We start from the raw sequence: 20,640 nt of genomic DNA, 5'->3' as shown, positions 1-20,640 counted from the left end.
GTGTATTGTATCACAATCTAGTAGTTACATGTGGAAATTTGGTTCTAGGACATTTGGTTTGAGCGCAATCTTTAAACTTAGGTCAAAAAAGCCATTTAAGCCTTTTCACAGTGAGATCTATGCGATATGGCCGAGAAATGTAATTTTGATGTTAACTCCCAAACCGCTGCGCAGAAGTCAACCAAACTTCACCCAATAGTGTATTGTATCACAATCTAGTAGTTACATTTGAAAATTTTGTTCTAGGACATTTTGTTTGAACGCAATCATCAAACTTAGGTCAAAAAAGCCATTTAAGCCTTTTCACAGTGAGATCTATGCGATATGGCCGAGAAATGTAATTTTGATGTTAACTCCCAAACCGCTGCGCAGAAGTCAACCAAACTTCACCCAATAGTGTATTGTATCACAATCTAGTAGTTACATTTGAAAATTTTGTTCTAGGACATTTTGTTTGAACGCAATCATCAAACTTAATTAAAAAAGTCATTTAAGCCTTTTCACAGTGAGATCTATGCGATATGGCCGAGAAATGTAATTTTGATGTTAACTCCCAAACCGCTGCGCAGAAGTCAACCAAACTTCACCCATTAGTGTATTGTATCACAATCTAGTAGTTACATGTGGAAATTTGGTTATAGGACATTTGATTTGAGCGCAATCCTCAAACTTAGGTCAAAAAAGCCATTTAAGCCTTTTCACAGTGAGATCTATGCGATATGGCCGAGAAATGTAATTTTGATGTTAACTCCCAAACCGCTGCGCAGAAGTCAACCAAACTTCACCCAATAGTGTATTGTATCACAATCTAGTAGTTACATTTGAAAATTTTGTTCTAGGACATTTTGTTTGAGCGCAATCCTCAAACTTAGGTCAAAAAAGCCATTTAAGCCTTTTCACAGTGAGATCTATGCGATATGGCCGAGAAATGTAATTTTGATGTTAACTCCCAAACCGCTGCGCAGAAGTCAACCAAACTTCACCCAATAGTGTATTGTATCACATTCTAGTAGTTACATTTGAAAATTTCGTTCTAGGACATTTGGTTTGAGCGCAATCATTAAACTTAGGTCAAAAAAGCCATTTAAGCCTTTTCACAGTGAGATCTATGCGTTATGGCCGAGAAATGTAATTTTGATGTTAACTCCCAAACCGCTGCGCAGAAGTAAACCAAACTTCACCCATTAGTGTATTGTATCACAATCTAGTAGTTACATGTGGACATTTGGTTCTAGGACATTTGATTTGAGCGCAATCCTCAAACTTAGGTCAAAAAAGCCATTTAAGCCTTTTCACAGTGAGATCTATGCGATATGGCCGAGAAATGTAATTTTGATGTTAACTCCCAAACCGCTGCGCAGAAGTCAACCAAACTTCACCCAATAGTGTATTGTATCACAATCTAGTAGTTACATTTGAAAATTTTGTTCTAGGACATTTTGTTTGAACGCAATCATCAAACTTAATTAAAAAAGTCATTTAAGCCTTTTCACAGTGAGATCTATGCGATATGGCCGAGAAATGTAATTTTGATGTTAACTCCCAAACCGCTGCGCAGAAGTCAACCAAACTTCACCCATTAGTGTATTGTATCACAATCTAGTAGTTACATGTGGAAATTTGGTTATAGGACATTTGATTTGAGCGCAATCCTCAAACTTAGGTCAAAAAAGCCATTTAAGCCTTTTCACAGTGAGATCTATGCGATATGGCCGAGAAATGTAATTTTGATGTTAACTCCCAAACCGCTGCGCAGAAGTCAACCAAACTTCACCCAATAGTGTATTTTATCACAATCTAGTAGTTACATTTGGAAATTTAGTTCTAGGACATTTGATTTGAGCGCAATCTTTAAACTTAATTAAAAAAAGTCATTTAAGCCTTTTCACAGTGAGATCTATGCGATATGGCCGAGAAATGTAATTTTGATGTTCACTCCCAAACCGCTGCGCAGAAGTCAACCAAACTTCAACCATTAGTGTATTGTATCACAATCTAGTAGTTACATGTGGAAATTTGGTTCTAGGACATTTGATTTGAGCGCAATCCTCAAACTTAGGTCAAAAAAGCCATTTAAGCCTTTTCACAGTGAGATCTATGCGATATGGCCGAGAAATGTAATTTTGATGTTAACTCCCAAACCGCTGCGCAGAAGTCAACCAAACTTCACCCAATAGTGTATTGTATCACAATCTAGTAGTTACATTTGAAAATTTTGTTCTAGGACATTTTGTTTGAGCGCAATCATCAAACTTAATTAAAAAAGTCATTTAAGCCTTTTCACAGTGAGATCTATGCGATATGGCCGAGAAATGTAATTTTGATGTTAACTCCCAAACCGCTGCGCAGAAGTCAACCAAACTTCAACCATTAGTGTATTGTATCACAATCTAGTAGTTACATGTGGAAATTTGGTTCTAGGACATTTGGTTTGAGCGCAATCTTTAAACTTAGGTCAAAAAAGCCATTTAAGCCTTTTCACAGTGAGATCTATGCGATATGGCCGAGAAATGTAATTTTGATGTTAACTCCCAAACCGCTGCGCAGAAGTCAACCAAACTTCACCCAATAGTGTATTGTATCACAATCTAGTAGTTACATTTGAAAATTTTGTTCTAGGACATTTTGTTTGAACGCAATCATCAAACTTAGGTCAAAAAAGCCATTTAAGCCTTTTCACAGTGAGATCTATGCGATATGGCCGAGAAATGTAATTTTGATGTTAACTCCCAAACCGCTGCGCAGAAGTCAACCAAACTTCACCCAATAGTGTATTGTATCACAATCTAGTAGTTACATTTGAAAATTTTGTTCTAGGACATTTTGTTTGAACGCAATCATCAAACTTAATTAAAAAAGTCATTTAAGCCTTTTCACAGTGAGATCTATGCGATATGGCCGAGAAATGTAATTTTGATGTTAACTCCCAAACCGCTGCGCAGAAGTCAACCAAACTTCACCCATTAGTGTATTGTATCACAATCTAGTAGTTACATGTGGAAATTTGGTTATAGGACATTTGATTTGAGCGCAATCCTCAAACTTAGGTCAAAAAAGCCATTTAAGCCTTTTCACAGTGAGATCTATGCGATATGGCCGAGAAATGTAATTTTGATGTTAACTCCCAAACCGCTGCGCAGAAGTCAACCAAACTTCACCCAATAGTGTATTGTATCACAATCTAGTAGTTACATTTGAAAATTTTGTTCTAGGACATTTTGTTTGAGCGCAATCCTCAAACTTAGGTCAAAAAAGCCATTTAAGCCTTTTCACAGTGAGATCTATGCGATATGGCCGAGAAATGTAATTTTGATGTTAACTCCCAAACCGCTGCGCAGAAGTCAACCAAACTTCACCCAATAGTGTATTGTATCACATTCTAGTAGTTACATTTGAAAATTTCGTTCTAGGACATTTGGTTTGAGCGCAATCATTAAACTTAGGTCAAAAAAGCCATTTAAGCCTTTTCACAGTGAGATCTATGCGTTATGGCCGAGAAATGTAATTTTGATGTTAACTCCCAAACCGCTGCGCAGAAGTAAACCAAACTTCACCCATTAGTGTATTGTATCACAATCTAGTAGTTACATGTGGACATTTGGTTCTAGGACATTTGATTTGAGCGCAATCCTCAAACTTAGGTCAAAAAAGCCATTTAAGCCTTTTCACAGTGAGATCTATGCGATATGGCCGAGAAATGTAATTTTGATGTTAACTCCCAAACCGCTGCGCAGAAGTCAACCAAACTTCACCCAATAGTGTATTGTATCACAATCTAGTAGTTACATTTGAAAATTTTGTTCTAGGACATTTTGTTTGAACACAATCATCAAACTTAATTAAAAAAGTCATTTAAGCCTTTTCACAGTGAGATCTATGCGATATGGCCGAGAAATGTAATTTTGATGTTAACTCCCAAACCGCTGCGCAGAAGTCAACCAAACTTCACCCATTAGTGTATTGTATCACAATCTAGTAGTTACATGTGGAAATTTGGTTATAGGACATTTGATTTGAGCGCAATCCTCAAACTTAGGTCAAAAAAGCCATTTAAGCCTTTTCACAGTGAGATCTATGCGATATGGCCGAGAAATGTAATTTTGATGTTAACTCCCAAACCGCTGCGCAGAAGTCAACCAAACTTCACCCAATAGTGTATTTTATCACAATCTAGTAGTTACATTTGGAAATTTAGTTCTAGGACATTTGATTTGAGCGCAATCTTTAAACTTAATTAAAAAAAGTCATTTAAGCCTTTTCACAGTGAGATCTATGCGATATGGCCGAGAAATGTAATTTTGATGTTCACTCCCAAACCGCTGCGCAGAAGTCAACCAAACTTCAACCATTAGTGTATTGCATCACAATCTAGTAGTTACATGTGGAAATTTGGTTCTAGGACATTTGATTTGAGCGCAATCCTCAAACTTAGGTCAAAAAAGCCATTTAAGCCTTTTCACAGTGAGATCTATGCGATATGGCCGAGAAATGTAATTTTGATGTTAACTCCCAAACCGCTGCGCAGAAGTCAACCAAACTTCACCCAATAGTGTATTGTATCACAATCTAGTAGTTACATTTGAAAATTTTGTTCTAGGACATTTTGTTTGAGCGCAATCATCAAACTTAATTAAAAAAGTCATTTAAGCCTTTTCACAGTGAGATCTATGCGATATGGCCGAGAAATGTAATTTTGATGTTAACTCCCAAACCGCTGCGCAGAAGTCAACCAAACTTCAACCATTAGTGTATTGTATCACAATCTAGTAGTTACATGTGGAAATTTGGTTCTAGGACATTTGGTTTGAGCGCAATCTTTAAACTTAGGTCAAAAAAGCCATTTAAGCCTTTTCACAGTGAGATCTATGCGATATGGCCGAGAAATGTAATTTTGATGTTAACTCCCAAACCGCTGCGCAGAAGTCAACCAAACTTCACCCAATAGTGTATTGTATCACAATCTAGTAGTTACATTTGAAAATTTTGTTCTAGGACATTTTGTTTGAACGCAATCATCAAACTTAATTAAAAAAGTCATTTAAGCCTTTTCACAGAGAGATCTATGCGATATGGCCGAGAAATGTAATTTTGATGTTAACTCCCAAACCGCTGCGCAGAAGTCAACCAAACTTCACCCAATAGTGTATTGTATCACAATCTAGTAGTTACATTTGGAAATTTGGTTCTAGGACATTTGATTTGAGCGCAATCCTCAAACTTAGGTCAAAAAAGCCATTTAAGCCTTTTCACAGTGAGATCTATGCGATATGGCCGAGAAATGTAATTTTGATGTTAACTCCCAAACCGCTGCGCAGAAGTCAACCAAACTTCACCCAATAGTGTATTGTATCAAAATCTAGTAGTTACATTTGAAAATTTTGTTCTAGGACATTTTGTTTGAACGCAATCATCAAACTTAACTAAAAAAGTCATTTAAGCCTTTTCACAGTGAGATCTATGCGATATGGCCGAGAAATGTAATTTTGATGTTAACTCCCAAACCGCTGCGCAGAAGTCAACCAAACTTCACCCAATAGTGTATTGTATCAAAATCTAGTAGTTACATTTGAAAATTTTGTTCTAGGACATTTTGTTTGAACGCAATCATCAAACTTAGGTCAAAAAAGCCATTTAAGCCTTTTCACAGTGAGATCTATGCGATATGGCCGAGAAATGTAATTTTGATGTTAACTCCCAAACCGCTGCGCAGAAGTCAACCAAACTTCACCCAATAGTGTATTTTATCACAATCTAGTAGTTACATTTGGAAATTTAGTTCTAGGATATTTGATTTGAGCGCAATCTTCAAACTTAATTAAAAAAAGTCATTTAAGCCTTTTCACAGTGAGATCTATGCGATATGGCCGAGAAATGTAATTTTGATGTTCACTCCCAAACCGCTGCGCAGAAGTCAACCAAACTTCAACCATTAGTGTATTGTATCACAATCTAGTAGTTACATGTGGAAATTTGGTTCTAGGACATTTGATTTGAGCGCAATCCTCAAACTTAGGTCAAAAAAGCCATTTAAGCCTTTTCACAGTGAGATCTATGCGATATGGCCGAGAAATGTAATTTTGATGTTAACTCCCAAACCGCTGCGCAGAAGTCAACCAAACTTCACCCAATAGTGTATTGTATCACAATCTAGTAGTTACATTTGAAAATTTTGTTCTAGGACATTTTGTTTGAGCGCAATCATCAAACTTAATTAAAAAAGTCATTTAAGCCTTTTCACAGTGAGATCTATGCGATATGGCCGAGAAATGTAATTTTGATGTTAACTCCCAAACCGCTGCGCAGAAGTCAACCAAACTTCAACCATTAGTGTATTGTATCACAATCTAGTAGTTACATGTGGAAATTTGGTTCTAGGACATTTGGTTTGAGCGCAATCTTTAAACTTAGGTCAAAAAAGCCATTTAAGCCTTTTCACAGTGAGATCTATGCGATATGGCCGAGAAATGTAATTTTGATGTTAACTCCCAAACCGCTGCGCAGAAGTCAACCAAACTTCACCCAATAGTGTATTGTATCACAATCTAGTAGTTACATTTGAAAATTTTGTTCTAGGACATTTTGTTTGAACGCAATCATCAAACTTAATTAAAAAAGTCATTTAAGCCTTTTCACAGAGAGATCTATGCGATATGGCCGAGAAATGTAATTTTGATGTTAACTCCCAAACCGCTGCGCAGAAGTCAACCAAACTTCACCCAATAGTGTATTGTATCACAATCTAGTAGTTACATTTGGAAATTTGGTTCTAGGACATTTGATTTGAGCGCAATCCTCAAACTTAGGTCAAAAAAGCCATTTAAGCCTTTTCACAGTGAGATCTATGCGATATGGCCGAGAAATGTAATTTTGATGTTAACTCCCAAACCGCTGCGCAGAAGTCAACCAAACTTCACCCAATAGTGTATTGTATCAAAATCTAGTAGTTACATTTGAAAATTTTGTTCTAGGACATTTTGTTTGAACGCAATCATCAAACTTAACTAAAAAAGTCATTTAAGCCTTTTCACAGTGAGATCTATGCGATATGGCCGAGAAATGTAATTTTGATGTTAACTCCCAAACCGCTGCGCAGAAGTCAACCAAACTTCACCCAATAGTGTATTGTATCAAAATCTAGTAGTTACATTTGAAAATTTTGTTCTAGGACATTTTGTTTGAACGCAATCATCAAACTTAACTAAAAAAGTCATTTAAGCCTTTTCACAGTGAGATCTATGCGATATGGCCGAGAAATGAAATTTTGATGTTAACTCCCAAACCGCTGCGCAGAAGTCAACCAAACTTCACCCAATAGTGTATTGTATCACAATCTAGTAGTTACATTTGAAAATTTTGTTCTAGGAAATTTTGTTTGAGCGCAATCATCAAACTTAATTAAAAAAGTCATTTAAGCCTTTTCACAGTGAGATCTATGCGATATGGCCAAGAAATGTAATTTTGATGTTCACTCCCAAACCGCTGCGCAGAAGTCAACCAAACTTCAACCATTAGTGTATTGTATCACAATCTAGTAGTTACATGTGGAAATTTGGTTCTAGGACATTTGGTTTGAGCGCAATCTTTAAACTTAGGTCAAAAAAGCCATTTAAGCCTTTTCACAGTGAGATCTATGCGATATGGCCGAGAAATGTAATTTTGATGTTAACTCCCAAACCGCTGCGCAGAAGTCAACCAAACTTCACCCAATAGTGTATTGTATCACAATCTAGTAGTTACATTTGAAAATTTTGTTCTAGGACATTTTGTTTGAACGCAATCATCAAACTTAATTAAAAAAGTCATTTAAGCCTTTTCACAGAGAGATCTATGCGATATGGCCGAGAAATGTAATTTTGATGTTAACTCCCAAACCGCTGCGCAGAAGTCAACCAAACTTCACCCAATAGTGTATTGTATCACAATCTAGTAGTTACATTTGGAAATTTGGTTCTAGGACATTTGATTTGAGCGCAATCCTCAAACTTAACTAAAAAAGTCATTTAAGCCTTTTCACAGTGAGATCTATGCGATATGGCCGAGAAATGTAATTTTGATGTTAACTCCCAAACCGCTGCGCAGAAGTCAACCAAACTTCACCCAATAGTGTATTGTATCAAAATCTAGTAGTTACATTTGAAAATTTTGTTCTAGGACATTTTGTTTGAACGCAATCATCAAACTTAACTAAAAAAGTCATTTAAGCCTTTTCACAGTGAGATCTATGCGATATGGCCGAGAAATGAAATTTTGATGTTAACTCCCAAACCGCTGCGCAGAAGTCAACCAAACTTCACCCAATAGTGTATTGTATCACAATCTAGTAGTTACATTTGAAAATTTTGTTCTAGGAAATTTTGTTTGAGCGCAATCATCAAACTTAATTAAAAAAGTCATTTAAGCCTTTTCACAGTGAGATCTATGCGATATGGCCAAGAAATGTAATTTTGATGTTCACTCCCAAACCGCTGCGCAGAAGTCAACCAAACTTCACCCATTAGTGTATTGTATCACAATCTAGTAGTTACATGTGGAAATTTGGTTATAGGACATTTGATTTGAGCGCAATCCTCAAACTGATGTCAAAAAAGCCATTTAATCCTTTTCACAGTGAGATCTATGCGATATGGCCGAGAAATGTAATTTTGATGTTAACTCCCAAACCGCTGCGCAGAAGTCAACTAAACTTCATCCAATAGTGTATTGTATCACATTCTAGTAGTTACATTTGAAAATTTGGTTCTAGGACATTTGGTTTGAGCGCAATCATTAAACTTAATTAAAAAAGTCATTTAAGCCTTTTCACAGTGAGATCTATGCGATATGGCCGAGAAATGTAATTTTGATGTTAACTCCCAAACCGCTGCGCAGAAGTCAACCAAACTTCACCCAATAGTGTATTGTATCACAATCTAGTAGTTACATTTGAAAATTTTGTTCTAGGACATTTTGTTTGAACGCAATCATCAAACTTAATTAAAAAAGTCATTTAAGCCTTTTCACAGTGAGATCTATGCGATATGGCCGAGAAATGTAATTTTGATGTTAACTCCCAAACCGCTGCGCAGAAGTCAACCAAACTTCACCCAATAGTGTATTGTATCACAATCTAGTAGTTACATTTGAAAATTTTGTTTTAGGAAATTTTGTTTGAGCGCAATCATCAAACTTAATTAAAAAAGTCATTTAAGCCTTTTCACAGTGAGATCTATGCGATATGGCCGAGAAATGTAATTTTGATGTTCACTCCCAAACCGCTGCGCAGAAGTCAACCAAACTTCACCCATTAGTGTATTGTATCACAATCTAGTAGTTACATGTGGAAATTTGGTTATAGGACATTTGATTTGAGCGCAATCCTCAAACTTAGGTCAAAAAAGCCATTTAAGCCTTTTCACAGTGAGATCTATGCGATATGGCCGAGAAATGTAATTTTGATGTTAACTCCCAAGCCGCTGCGCAGAAGTCAACCAAACTTCACCCAATAGTGTATTTTATCACAATCTAGTAGTTACATTTGGAAATTTAGTTCTAGGACATTTGATTTGAGCGCAATCTTCAAACTTAATTAAAAAAAGTCATTTAAGCCTTTTCACAGTGAGATCTATGCGATATGGCCGAGAAATGTAATTTTGATGTTAACTCCCAAACCGCTGCGCAGAAGTCAACCAAACTTCACCCATTAGTGTATTGTATCACAATCTAGTAGTTACATGTGGAAATTTGGTTCTAGGACATTTGATTTGAGCGCAATCCTCAAACTTAGGTCAAAAAAGCCATTTAAGCCTTTTCACAGTGAGATCTATGCGATATGGCCGAGAAATGTAATTTTGATGTTAACTCCCAAACCGCTGCGCAGAAGTCAACCAAACTTCACCCAATAGTGTATTGTATCACAATCTAGTAGTTACATTTGAAAATTTTGTTCTAGGACATTTTGTTTGAGCGCAATCATCAAACTTAATTAAAAAAGTCATTTAAGCCTTTTCACAGTGAGATCTATGCGATATGGCCGAGAAATGTAATTTTGATGTTAACTCCCAAACCGCTGCGCAGAAGTCAACCAAACTTCACCCATTAGTGTATTGTATCACAATCTAGTAGTTACATGTGGAAATTTGGTTCTAGGACATTTGATTTGAGCGCAATCCTCAAACTTAGGTCAAAAAAGCCATTTAAGCCTTTTCACAGTGAGATCTATGCGATATGGCCGAGAAATGTAATTTTGATGTTAACTCCCAAACCGCTGCGCAGAAGTCAACCAAACTTCACCCAATAGTGTATTGTATCACAATCTAGTAGTTACATTTGAAAATTTTGTTCTAGGACATTTTGTTTGAACGCAATCATCAAACTTAATTAAAAAAGTCATTTAAGCCTTTTCACAGTGAGATCTATGCGATATGGCCGAGAAATGTAATTTTGATGTTAACTCCCAAACCGCTGCGCAGAAGTCAACCAAACTTCACCCATTAGTGTATTGTATCACAATCTAGTAGTTACATGTGGAAATTTGGTTATAGGACATTTGATTTGAGCGCAATCCTCAAACTTAGGTCAAAAAAGCCATTTAAGCCTTTTCACAGTGAGATCTATGCGATATGGCCGAGAAATGTAATTTTGATGTTAACTCCCAAACCGCTGCGCAGAAGTCAACCAAACTTCACCCAATAGTGTATTGTATCACAATCTAGTAGTTACATTTGAAAATTTTGTTCTAGGACATTTTGTTTGAGCGCAATCCTCAAACTTAGGTCAAAAAAGCCATTTAAGCCTTTTCACAGTGAGATCTATGCGATATGGCCGAGAAATGTAATTTTGATGTTAACTCCCAAACCGCTGCGCAGAAGTCAACCAAACTTCACCCAATAGTGTATTGTATCACATTCTAGTAGTTACATTTGAAAATTTCGTTCTAGGACATTTGGTTTGAGCGCAATCATTAAACTTAGGTCAAAAAAGCCATTTAAGCCTTTTCACAGTGAGATCTATGCGTTATGGCCGAGAAATGTAATTTTGATGTTAACTCCCAAACCGCTGCGCAGAAGTAAACCAAACTTCACCCATTAGTGTATTGTATCACAATCTAGTAGTTACATGTGGACATTTGGTTCTAGGACATTTGATTTGAGCGCAATCCTCAAACTTAGGTCAAAAAAGCCATTTAAGCCTTTTCACAGTGAGATCTATGCGATATGGCCGAGAAATGTAATTTTGATGTTAACTCCCAAACCGCTGCGCAGAAGTCAACCAAACTTCACCCAATAGTGTATTGTATCACAATCTAGTAGTTACATTTGAAAATTTTGTTCTAGGAAATTTTGTTTGAGCGCAATCATCAAACTTAATTAAAAAAGTCATTTAAGCCTTTTCACAGTGAGATCTATGCGATATGGCCAAGAAATGTAATTTTGATGTTCACTCCCAAACCGCTGCGCAGAAGTCAACCAAACTTCACCCATTAGTGTATTGTATCACAATCTAGTAGTTACATGTGGAAATTTGGTTATAGGACATTTGATTTGAGCGCAATCCTCAAACTGATGTCAAAAAAGCCATTTAATCCTTTTCACAGTGAGATCTATGCGATATGGCCGAGAAATGTAATTTTGATGTTAACTCCCAAACCGCTGCGCAGAAGTCAACTAAACTTCACCCAATAGTGTATTGTATCACATTCTAGTAGTTACATTTGAAAATTTGGTTCTAGGACATTTGGTTTGAGCGCAATCATTAAACTTAATTAAAAAAGTCATTTAAGCCTTTTCACAGTGAGATCTATGCGATATGGCCGAGAAATGTAATTTTGATGTTAACTCCCAAACCGCTGCGCAGAAGTCAACCAAACTTCACCCAATAGTGTATTGTATCACAATCTAGTAGTTACATTTGAAAATTTTGTTCTAGGACATTTTGTTTGAACGCAATCATCAAACTTAATTAAAAAAGTCATTTAAGCCTTTTCACAGTGAGATCTATGCGATATGGCCGAGAAATGTAATTTTGATGTTAACTCCCAAACCGCTGCGCAGAAGTCAACCAAACTTCACCCAATAGTGTATTGTATCACAATCTAGTAGTTACATTTGAAAATTTTGTTTTAGGAAATTTTGTTTGAGCGCAATCATCAAACTTAATTAAAAAAGTCATTTAAGCCTTTTCACAGTGAGATCTATGCGATATGGCCGAGAAATGTAATTTTGATGTTCACTCCCAAACCGCTGCGCAGAAGTCAACCAAACTTCACCCATTAGTGTATTGTATCACAATCTAGTAGTTACATGTGGAAATTTGGTTATAGGACATTTGATTTGAGCGCAATCCTCAAACTTAGGTCAAAAAAGCCATTTAAGCCTTTTCACAGTGAGATCTATGCGATATGGCCGAGAAATGTAATTTTGATGTTAACTCCCAAGCCGCTGCGCAGAAGTCAACCAAACTTCACCCAATAGTGTATTTTATCACAATCTAGTAGTTACATTTGGAAATTTAGTTCTAGGACATTTGATTTGAGCGCAATCTTCAAACTTAATTAAAAAAAGTCATTTAAGCCTTTTCACAGTGAGATCTATGCGATATGGCCGAGAAATGTAATTTTGATGTTAACTCCCAAACCGCTGCGCAGAAGTCAACCAAACTTCACCCATTAGTGTATTGTATCACAATCTAGTAGTTACATGTGGAAATTTGGTTCTAGGACATTTGATTTGAGCGCAATCCTCAAACTTAGGTCAAAAAAGCCATTTAAGCCTTTTCACAGTGAGATCTATGCGATATGGCCGAGAAATGTAATTTTGATGTTAACTCCCAAACCGCTGCGCAGAAGTCAACCAAACTTCACCCAATAGTGTATTGTATCACAATCTAGTAGTTACATTTGAAAATTTTGTTCTAGGACATTTTGTTTGAGCGCAATCATCAAACTTAATTAAAAAAGTCATTTAAGCCTTTTCACAGTGAGATCTATGCGATATGGCCGAGAAATGTAATTTTGATGTTAACTCCCAAACCGCTGCGCAGAAGTCAACCAAACTTCACCCATTAGTGTATTGTATCACAATCTAGTAGTTACATGTGGAAATTTGGTTCTAGGACATTTGATTTGAGCGCAATCCTCAAACTTAGGTCAAAAAAGCCATTTAAGCCTTTTCACAGTGAGATCTATGCGATATGGCCGAGAAATGTAATTTTGATGTTAACTCCCAAACCGCTGCGCAGAAGTCAACCAAACTTCACCCAATAGTGTATTGTATCACAATCTAGTAGTTACATTTGAAAATTTTGTTCTAGGACATTTTGTTTGAACGCAATCATCAAACTTAATTAAAAAAGTCATTTAAGCCTTTTCACAGTGAGATCTATGCGATATGGCCGAGAAATGTAATTTTGATGTTAACTCCCAAACCGCTGCGCAGAAGTCAACCAAACTTCACCCATTAGTGTATTGTATCACAATCTAGTAGTTACATGTGGAAATTTGGTTATAGGACATTTGATTTGAGCGCAATCCTCAAACTTAGGTCAAAAAAGCCATTTAAGCCTTTTCACAGTGAGATCTATGCGATATGGCCGAGAAATGTAATTTTGATGTTAACTCCCAAACCGCTGCGCAGAAGTCAACCAAACTTCACCCAATAGTGTATTGTATCACAATCTAGTAGTTACATTTGAAAATTTTGTTCTAGGACATTTTGTTTGAGCGCAATCCTCAAACTTAGGTCAAAAAAGCCATTTAAGCCTTTTCACAGTGAGATCTATGCGATATGGCCGAGAAATGTAATTTTGATGTTAACTCCCAAACCGCTGCGCAGAAGTCAACCAAACTTCACCCAATAGTGTATTGTATCACATTCTAGTAGTTACATTTGAAAATTTCGTTCTAGGACATTTGGTTTGAGCGCAATCATTAAACTTAGGTCAAAAAAGCCATTTAAGCCTTTTCACAGTGAGATCTATGCGTTATGGCCGAGAAATGTAATTTTGATGTTAACTCCCAAACCGCTGCGCAGAAGTAAACCAAACTTCACCCATTAGTGTATTGTATCACAATCTAGTAGTTACATGTGGACATTTGGTTCTAGGACATTTGATTTGAGCGCAATCCTCAAACTTAGGTCAAAAAAGCCATTTAAGCCTTTTCACAGTGAGATCTATGCGATATGGCCGAGAAATGTAATTTTGATGTTAACTCCCAAACCGCTGCGCAGAAGTCAACCAAACTTCACCCAATAGTGTATTGTATCACAATCTAGTAGTTACATTTGAAAATTTTGTTCTAGGACATTTTGTTTGAACGCAATCATCAAACTTAATTAAAAAAGTCATTTAAGCCTTTTCACAGTGAGATCTATGCGATATGGCCGAGAAATGTAATTTTGATGTTAACTCCCAAACCGCTGCGCAGAAGTCAACCAAACTTCACCCATTAGTGTATTGTATCACAATCTAGTAGTTACATGTGGAAATTTGGTTATAGGACATTTGATTTGAGCGCAATCCTCAAACTTAGGTCAAAAAAGCCATTTAAGCCTTTTCACAGTGAGATCTATGCGATATGGCCGAGAAATGTAATTTTGATGTTAACTCCCAAACCGCTGCGCAGAAGTCAACCAAACTTCACCCAATAGTGTATTTTATCACAATCTAGTAGTTACATTTGGAAATTTAGTTCTAGGACATTTGATTTGAGCGCAATCTTTAAACTTAATTAAAAAAAGTCATTTAAGCCTTTTCACAGTGAGATCTATGCGATATGGCCGAGAAATGTAATTTTGATGTTCACTCCCAAACCGCTGCGCAGAAGTCAACCAAACTTCAACCATTAGTGTATTGTATCACAATCTAGTAGTTACATGTGGAAATTTGGTTCTAGGACATTTGATTTGAGCGCAATCCTCAAACTTAGGTCAAAAAAGCCATTTAAGCCTTTTCACAGTGAGATCTATGCGATATGGCCGAGAAATGTAATTTTGATGTTAACTCCCAAACCGCTGCGCAGAAGTCAACCAAACTTCACCCAATAGTGTATTGTATCACAATCTAGTAGTTACATTTGAAAATTTTGTTCTAGGACATTTTGTTTGAGCGCAATCATCAAACTTAATTAAAAAAGTCATTTAAGCCTTTTCACAGTGAGATCTATGCGATATGGCCGAGAAATGTAATTTTGATGTTAACTCCCAAACCGCTGCGCAGAAGTCAACCAAACTTCAACCATTAGTGTATTGTATCACAATCTAGTAGTTACATGTGGAAATTTGGTTCTAGGACATTTGGTTTGAGCGCAATCTTTAAACTTAGGTCAAAAAAGCCATTTAAGCCTTTTCACAGTGAGATCTATGCGATATGGCCGAGAAATGTAATTTTGATGTTAACTCCCAAACCGCTGCGCAGAAGTCAACCAAACTTCACCCAATAGTGTATTGTATCACAATCTAGTAGTTACATTTGAAAATTTTGTTCTAGGACATTTTGTTTGAACGCAATCATCAAACTTAATTAAAAAAGTCATTTAAGCCTTTTCACAGAGAGATCTATGCGATATGGCCGAGAAATGTAATTTTGATGTTAACTCCCAAACCGCTGCGCAGAAGTCAACCAAACTTCACCCAATAGTGTATTGTATCACAATCTAGTAGTTACATTTGGAAATTTGGTTCTAGGACATTTGATTTGAGCGCAATCCTCAAACTTAGGTCAAAAAAGCCATTTAAGCCTTTTCACAGTGAGATCTATGCGATATGGCCGAGAAATGTAATTTTGATGTTAACTCCCAAACCGCTGCGCAGAAGTCAACCAAACTTCACCCAATAGTGTATTGTATCAAAATCTAGTAGTTACATTTGAAAATTTTGTTCTAGGACATTTGATTTGAGCGCAATCCTCAAACTTAGGTCAAAAAAGCCATTTAAGCCTTTTCACAGTGAGATCTATGCGATATGGCCGAGAAATGTAATTTTGATGTTAACTCCCAAACCGCTGCGCAGAAGTCAACCAAACTTCACCCAATAGTGTATTGTATCAAAATCTAGTAGTTACATTTGAAAATTTTGTTCTAGGACATTTTGTTTGAACGCAATCATCAAACTTAACTAAAAAAGTCATTTAAGCCTTTTCACAGTGAGATCTATGCGATATGGCCGAGAAATGAAATTTTGATGTTAACTCCCAAACCGCTGCGCAGAAGTCAACCAAACTTCACCCAATAGTGTATTGTATCACAATCTAGTAGTTACATTTGAAAATTTTGTTCTAGGAAATTTTGTTTGAGCGCAATCATCAAACTTAATTAAAAAAGTCATTTAAGCCTTTTCACAGTGAGATCTATGCGATATGGCCAAGAAATGTAATTTTGATGTTCACTCCCAAACCGCTGCGCAGAAGTCAACCAAACTTCAACCATTAGTGTATTGTATCACAATCTAGTAGTTACATGTGGAAATTTGGTTCTAGGACATTTGGTTTGAGCGCAATCTTTAAACTTAGGTCAAAAAAGCCATTTAAGCCTTTTCACAGTGAGATCTATGCGATATGGCCGAGAAATGTAATTTTGATGTTAACTCCCAAACCGCTGCGCAGAAGTCAACCAAACTTCACCCAATAGTGTATTGTATCACAATCTAGTAGTTACATTTGAAAATTTTGTTCTAGGACATTTTGTTTGAACGCAATCATCAAACTTAATTAAAAAAGTCATTTAAGCCTTTTCACAGAGAGATCTATGCGATATGGCCGAGAAATGTAATTTTGATGTTAACTCCCAAACCGCTGCGCAGAAGTCAACCAAACTTCACCCAATAGTGTATTGTATCACAATCTAGTAGTTACATTTGGAAATTTGGTTCTAGGACATTTGATTTGAGCGCAATCCTCAAACTTAACTAAAAAAGTCATTTAAGCCTTTTCACAGTGAGATCTATGCGATATGGCCGAGAAATGTAATTTTGATGTTAACTCCCAAACCGCTGCGCAGAAGTCAACCAAACTTCACCCAATAGTGTATTGTATCAAAATCTAGTAGTTACATTTGAAAATTTTGTTCTAGGACATTTTGTTTGAACGCAATCATCAAACTTAACTAAAAAAGTCATTTAAGCCTTTTCACAGTGAGATCTATGCGATATGGCCGAGAAATGAAATTTTGATGTTAACTCCCAAACCGCTGCGCAGAAGTCAACCAAACTTCACCCAATAGTGTATTGTATCACAATCTAGTAGTTACATTTGAAAATTTTGTTCTAGGAAATTTTGTTTGAGCGCAATCATCAAACTTAATTAAAAAAGTCATTTAAGCCTTTTCACAGTGAGATCTATGCGATATGGCCAAGAAATGTAATTTTGATGTTCACTCCCAAACCGCTGCGCAGAAGTCAACCAAACTTCACCCATTAGTGTATTGTATCACAATCTAGTAGTTACATGTGGAAATTTGGTTATAGGACATTTGATTTGAGCGCAATCCTCAAACTGATGTCAAAAAAGCCATTTAAGCCTTTTCACAGTGAGATCTATGCGATATGGCCGAGAAATGTAATTTTGATGTTAACTCCCAAACCGCTGCGCAGAAGTCAACTAAACTTCACCCAATAGTGTATTGTATCACATTCTAGTAGTTACATTTGAAAATTTGGTTCTAGGACATTTGGTTTGAGCGCAATCATTAAACTTAATTAAAAAAGTCATTTAAGCCTTTTCACAGTGAGATCTATGCGATATGGCCGAGAAATGTAATTTTGATGTTAACTCCCAAACCGCTGCGCAGAAGTCAACCAAACTTCACCCAATAGTGTATTGTATCACAATCTAGTAGTTACATTTGAAAATTTTGTTCTAGGACATTTTGTTTGAACGCAATCATCAAACTTAATTAAAAAAGTCATTTAAGCCTTTTCACAGTGAGATCTATGCGATATGGCCGAGAAATGTAATTTTGATGTTAACTCCCAAACCGCTGCGCAGAAGTCAACCAAACTTCACCCAATAGTGTATTGTATCACAATCTAGTAGTTACATTTGAAAATTTTGTTTTAGGAAATTTTGTTTGAGCGCAATCATCAAACTTAATTAAAAAAGTCATTTAAGCCTTTTCACAGTGAGATCTATGCGATATGGCCGAGAAATGTAATTTTGATGTTCACTCCCAAACCGCTGCGCAGAAGTCAACCAAACTTCACCCATTAGTGTATTGTATCACAATCTAGTAGTTACATGTGGAAATTTGGTTATAGGACATTTGATTTGAGCGCAATCCTCAAACTTAGGTCAAAAAAGCCATTTAAGCCTTTTCACAGTGAGATCTATGCGATATGGCCGAGAAATGTAATTTTGATGTTAACTCCCAAGCCGCTGCGCAGAAGTCAACCAAACTTCACCCAATAGTGTATTTTATCACAATCTAGTAGTTACATTTGGAAATTTAGTTCTAGGACATTTGATTTGAGCGCAATCTTCAAACTTAATTAAAAAAAGTCATTTAAGCCTTTTCACAGTGAGATCTATGCGATATGGCCGAGAAATGTAATTTTGATGTTAACTCCCAAACCGCTGCGCAGAAGTCAACCAAACTTCACCCATTAGTGTATTGTATCACAATCTAGTAGTTACATGTGGAAATTTGGTTCTAGGACATTTGATTTGAGCGCAATCCTCAAACTTAGGTCAAAAAAGCCATTTAAGCCTTTTCACAGTGAGATCTATGCGATATGGCCGAGAAATGTAATTTTGATGTTAACTCCCAAACCGCTGCGCAGAAGTCAACCAAACTTCACCCAATAGTGTATTGTATCACAATCTAGTAGTTACATTTGAAAATTTTGTTCTAGGACATTTTGTTTGAGCGCAATCATCAAACTTAATTAAAAAAGTCATTTAAGCCTTTTCACAGTGAGATCTATGCGATATGGCCGAGAAATGTAATTTTGATGTTAACTCCCAAACCGCTGCGCAGAAGTCAACCAAACTTCACCCATTAGTGTATTGTATCACAATCTAGTAGTTACATGTGGAAATTTGGTTCTAGGACATTTGATTTGAGCGCAATCCTCAAACTTAGGTCAAAAAAGCCATTTAAGCCTTTTCACAGTGAGATCTATGCGATATGGCCGAGAAATGTAATTTTGATGTTAACTCCCAAACCGCTGCGCAGAAGTCAACCAAACTTCACCCAATAGTGTATTGTATCACAATCTAGTAGTTACATTTGAAAATTTTGTTCTAGGACATTTTGTTTGAACGCAATCATCAAACTTAATTAAAAAAGTCATTTAAGCCTTTTCACAGTGAGATCTATGCGATATGGCCGAGAAATGTAATTTTGATGTTAACTCCCAAACCGCTGCGCAGAAGTCAACCAAACTTCACCCATTAGTGTATTGTATCACAATCTAGTAGTTACATGTGGAAATTTGGTTATAGGACATTTGATTTGAGCGCAATCCTCAAACTTAGGTCAAAAAAGCCATTTAAGCCTTTTCACAGTGAGATCTATGCGATATGGCCGAGAAATGTAATTTTGATGTTAACTCCCAAACCGCTGCGCAGAAGTCAACCAAACTTCACCCAATAGTGTATTGTATCACAATCTAGTAGTTACATTTGAAAATTTTGTTCTAGGACATTTTGTTTGAGCGCAATCCTCAAACTTAGGTCAAAAAAGCCATTTAAGCCTTTTCACAGTGAGATCTATGCGATATGGCCGAGAAATGTAATTTTGATGTTAACTCCCAAACCGCTGCGCAGAAGTCAACCAAACTTCACCCAATAGTGTATTGTATCACATTCTAGTAGTTACATTTGAAAATTTCGTTCTAGGACATTTGGTTTGAGCGCAATCATTAAACTTAGGTCAAAAAAGCCATTTAAGCCTTTTCACAGTGAGATCTATGCGTTATGGCCGAGAAATGTAATTTTGATGTTAACTCCCAAACCGCTGCGCAGAAGTAAACCAAACTTCACCCATTAGTGTATTGTATCACAATCTAGTAGTTACATGTGGACATTTGGTTCTAGGACATTTGATTTGAGCGCAATCCTCAAACTTAGGTCAAAAAAGCCATTTAAGCCTTTTCACAGTGAGATCTATGCGATATGGCCGAGAAATGTAATTTTGATGTTAACTCCCAAACCGCTGCGCAGAAGTCAACCAAACTTCACCCAATAGTGTATTGTATCACAATCTAGTAGTTACATTTGAAAATTTTGTTCTAGGACATTTTGTTTGAGCGCAATCATCAAACTTAATTAAAAAAGTCATTTAAGCCTTTTCACAGTGAGATCTATGCGATATGGCCGAGAAATGTAATTTTGATGTTAACTCCCAAACCGCTGCGCAGAAGTCAACCAAACTTCACCCATTAGTGTATTGTATCACAATCTAGTAGTTACATGTGGAAATTTGGTTCTAGGACATTTGATTTGAGCGCAATCCTCAAACTTAGGTCAAAAAAGCCATTTAAGCCTTTTCACAGTGAGATCTATGCGATATGGCCGAGAAATGTAATTTTGATGTTAACTCCCAAACCGCTGCGCAGAAGTCAACCAAACTTCACCCAATAGTGTATTGTATCACAATCTAGTAGTTACATTTGAAAATTTTGTTCTAGGACATTTTGTTTGAACGCAATCATCAAACTTAATTAAAAAAGT

The sequence above is a fragment of the Corythoichthys intestinalis genome, chromosome 19 (assembly GCF_030265065.1).
Source record: "Corythoichthys intestinalis isolate RoL2023-P3 chromosome 19, ASM3026506v1, whole genome shotgun sequence".
Classification (NCBI taxonomy): Eukaryota; Metazoa; Chordata; class Actinopteri; order Syngnathiformes; family Syngnathidae; genus Corythoichthys; species Corythoichthys intestinalis.
The sequence above is the reverse complement of the archived record's forward strand: the minus strand, read 5'-3'. Positions refer to the sequence as shown.